Raw genomic sequence first — 4,148 nt, forward strand, 5'->3', positions numbered from 1 at the left:
TGAGAGGCTGGTTTGGTGAAAAATTTGTGCGTTTAGGCCAGGGTTTGACTTTATGTGGACGGGGCCTCAGAGTCTGCCTTGTAGGGTGCCACAGGGGTCATTTGTAGGACCTTTTCTTTTTTTTTTTTATAATTGTTATGGCCAAACCCATGGCCACACCTTAAGTCTGGACTATACATGCACCTTTATTTATTTAATCCATACATATACTTTAGTTTGCAATAAAACTTTATTCTTAGTTCAAATGCATGTTGTAATGGCGATTGTTTGTCAAACCAAACATCCAATAAAGTTCCAATAAGCCACTATAGGCACTGGGGTCACGTTTTCTTTACGCAGGCAAAAGAAGTTAAAGTCCAAACTTGTAGATGTTCAGTTGATTTATTTCCTATATTTTAGCAACATTACAGAGTTCAAACATTCCCTTGCTCTGTCACCTCTCTTGCGCTGGTAAAAACCCATAGGCCCCTAACCCAAATGCCTGCTGGTCCTTACCAGGCTGCTACAATTATAGAAAGTGGACCGCCCACATTTCTTCCTGTTTTACTTAAAATAAAGAAAGAAAAAATGATAAAACAACAAAAAATAAATACACAAAATTCAACAATTAACCTATAAATAAAGTCTGTAAATAATACAAAAAATATCTAAGTTTAGGAATTAACACAATTCAAATGTTCTATTTGTAAGGGCGCACATTTAGTTTACTGTATTTGTTTGCACTCATTCATATTTCTTTCTGTTTTTGTCACTAATCTGTTTCTTACCTATGGTGCCTAGGAGTTTGGCCAGACAAGAGATGGCAGCCATGCTAAATGCAGGAGGGGAAATTGGACTGTTCCATCAGCTGCTGCTTAAAAGGGGGAATTAGAATTTTCCTTGGTTGCTACAGACTATGCTAGAAGATATCCCGAAGTCTGCTGCTTAAAGGGGGGAAATTAAAACTTTCCTTTTCTCATTTTTTTTGCATTTTTCACTTAGATTTTGTTTTGTGGTTGGTGTGTTTTCATTTTTCTAAGATATAGATTCGTTTTTTTGCCAAACCTAACTGTACTGCCAATGTTTGTCATTTGTGGTATTTTGTTCAGTTTAAATTACCCCTATTGTGTTAATGGTCTGGTCAGCCAGTGTATATGTACCCTTGTGTGTCATTTCTTAGGACAGTTATGTTTGTTTATGCAGCGAGTTAGTTTGGGCACAGTTTGCTTAAGTTAAATTTTCTCTTTTTGGTTGACCTCTTTTATGACTTGAACCCATGTATTTTTTTGTAAGTTTCTTTTTTTTTAGGTTAAAAAATAAAAAAAAAACTATTTTTGTATTAATTCCTGTGACTCCTCATGCTTTTTACCGCAGTCCCTCACATAATGCTTCTAGTTAGAGTTACTCAGGTTATCCTGAGCTATCTCTATAGTTATGCTGCTATAAGCCTAGACTGCTGGAGGACAAAGGGACCCCTATTCATAATTCTGCTGTATTCTTTAGCTCAACCTCTAACGTTCTGCTCTCTCTGCTTTTTCTCATAGTAGCTTCATCTGGTCTGTTCCCATTTGGCTGTGACTCCATCCTGGAGAGAAAAATCAACTGTGCTGCTGCCATCAATCAGTCAATCGACTTTATTTCTATACCACATTTAAAAACCGCAGCGTTAACTAAAGTCCTCAACATAAAACAAGTTAAGAGTAAATAAACAAGATTAGACAATTACCAGGTTTACAACAGGAATAGGGCCACAAAAATCTAGATCTTAATGTTAAAAGCAGAGGAACAAAAATGTGTTTGCAAGATTTAAAAACAAAAAAAGAGGAGGTCTGTCGGGCACTTTAGGGCAACCTACTTCACCTGGCGATGCTGCAGCAAACGCTCTGTCTGCTCTGAGCTTCAGCCTGGTTTTAGGGACGGTCAGAAGCAGCCGATCAGCAGACCTATGGAGGAGGGCAGTAAGGCTGAAGCAGCTCAGACAGATATGGTGGAGCGATGTCATTTAGACATTTAAAAACAAATAACAGCAGCTTAAAATTTATTCTATAATACACAGGGAGGCCAGGATGGGGGAATATGCTCTGCAGGTATCTGTTATCAAGCAAGGAGCAGAGTTCTGCAAAAGCTGCAGACGGGCAGGAGACACCGACTAATGCCTACATAAAGAGCATTATAGTAGTCCAGATAAAGGGTGATAAAAGCGTGCACTAAATGACTCCAGATCAGGTCTCCCCTAGACCAGCTTCTTTGGCCATTAGACTAACTTAATCGAAACATCTTTGAACAAAACTGCTGATCTATTCTCATATTTAATATATGATTTTCTCCCAGCAACTTCAGTTTCAGATGCGTTGAGCCTGTTTTTCAGAATTTAGTCCTGTTTCTCTCCTGGAAACACCTTTGGACTCAGCTTTTACCGTGACTGTTTTTTTATTCTGATTAATTCAGGATAAATCTGCTGCTTTCTAGTGGAGACACTGTTGTAACACCCTTTGATGAAACCTGAGATTGACACAGACGTTTTAATGCTTTATGTATTTTATATACAAACAGATAAATAAGTGAACAGGAAAGCTTTTGCAATCTACACAAAAGGATCGTTCTCTGCCTAAAGCAACATCCCGGACAAAAAAGATAAGGTTAGGTTCTCTGGCAAAAATATTCACTATTTCTAAAATATTTACTTTATACATGTACATATAAACAAAGAAGATAAACAGAGCAGAATGAAGTGGATTTAAATATGCAAATGAAGCTCCACTCAGAAACAAAGTCTAGAGCGTTAACATTTGATTCAGGCCGAAGGACTCATGTTTCCTCTTGATTATCCCCCCCCCCCAAATAAACTTTTTATCATGGCTGCTGTGTTAACAAAGGGTGCTGAAAGATGCAGGTATAACTAATAAAAACCAACAGTGCTGCACAGCAGCTCTTTGGGTTAGTTAGCGTAGCAATTAGCATCACAATCAGCTAAACCCATTAATGTTCAGAACCTCACCTGCACTCAGCTGTGAACCTGAAACATCCTCAAGCTTTTTGATGTCAGTTAACTAAAGAATCCCTGCATGGCTTTGGTGTGAAGAACAAAACCTTCTTTACTTTCACTTTCTGTGACCTGATCAAAACACTATGAGACACCATGAGACGTCCTCTTGGTTAGAAGTCAAAAGGACGTCAGAGGTGGTATGGATGCATCTGGGATGTAAAAGCCTCCAGTCTCCCTGGGACGTCGCCTCTGGGGCAGGAGGAGAGAGGAAGATGAAGCCTGCAACCAATGTTACGCTCCCCATTCAGACAGCAAATGTGAATCTCATGCAGCCCACCCAAAATGTTTTTGAATGTAGAAACATTGAAACTTTTTACATCTCTGGTTTTCAGATGCCAACAAATCATCAGGATAAGAACATAAACATGCAGTTTAAGGAGGAGAAGAAGGTCAGGAGGTCCTCCTAATACCATCAGAAGAGGAGAGGGATTCAGTTTGTGGTTTTAAAGAACCGAGAATCAAATTTCCCGCCATCAAATTAAGTCTATTACTCTTCTCTTCCAAAATATTTATAAAACAGGACGGCAATTGTACAAGAAAATACAAGTCCTTTACATCAAGTGGCTTCAGTTTCTTCAAATAAGATTTCCAGACCCCACAGCAGTCACTTCATTGTGTGAGAATGTGTCTGCAGAGCAGTAGCTTCAGTCTCTGAGTTAACTGGTTTCAAGTTTCATGCCGTTTCAATTTGCTGCATCGTCTCTGCATTTTCAGATGGAGATTCTCCACAGATCCAAGGACTGCTCGTGGTCTTCAGAACAGCAACTGAGGACAAAACAAGAGCAGAGAGCATTTCAAGCTTATTTTACCCCCTAAAGACGTTGGACATGTAAGAATCCTGATTCAAGCTGCTTATTTTAACTTTATATTTGGTTTTACTAATACAGTAAACCCCAGGGCTCTGTCCCAGGGTCCCTTAGTTTCATCATAATGGACCCAGTTGGGGTCACTGCTCAATAAGAATTTAGAATCAAAGTTAATAAAAGTTGTGATTGTTTTCACTTCCTTATTTACTTTAATGTCAGCAGATAAGATCATATAAGAATCATGTGGTAATAGAACGTCTCTGGTGTTAGGATAATTGGGAAAGTGTGGTGTTGGGAAAGTTCTCTTTCTACGTGAA

General features: G+C 38.8%; 1 protein-coding gene across 1 annotated transcript in view; it reads right to left on the reverse strand.

Moving 5' to 3' along the window:
* Positions 1-3,219: 3,219 nt before the first annotated feature.
* LOC107090434 (cryptochrome-2-like) overlaps positions 3,220-4,148 on the reverse strand; it is a 25,181-nt gene continuing 24,252 nt past the window's right edge. Inside the window, exon 12 of the mRNA XM_015383810.1 lies at positions 3,220-3,790. The gene's annotated coding sequence lies outside the window, so the exon portion shown is untranslated. The remainder of the gene's footprint in view (positions 3,791-4,148) is intronic.

Source organism: Cyprinodon variegatus, unplaced genomic scaffold, assembly GCF_000732505.1.
Source record: "Cyprinodon variegatus isolate N-32 unplaced genomic scaffold, C_variegatus-1.0 Scaffold294, whole genome shotgun sequence".
Lineage (NCBI taxonomy): Eukaryota > Metazoa > Chordata > Actinopteri > Cyprinodontiformes > Cyprinodontidae > Cyprinodon > Cyprinodon variegatus.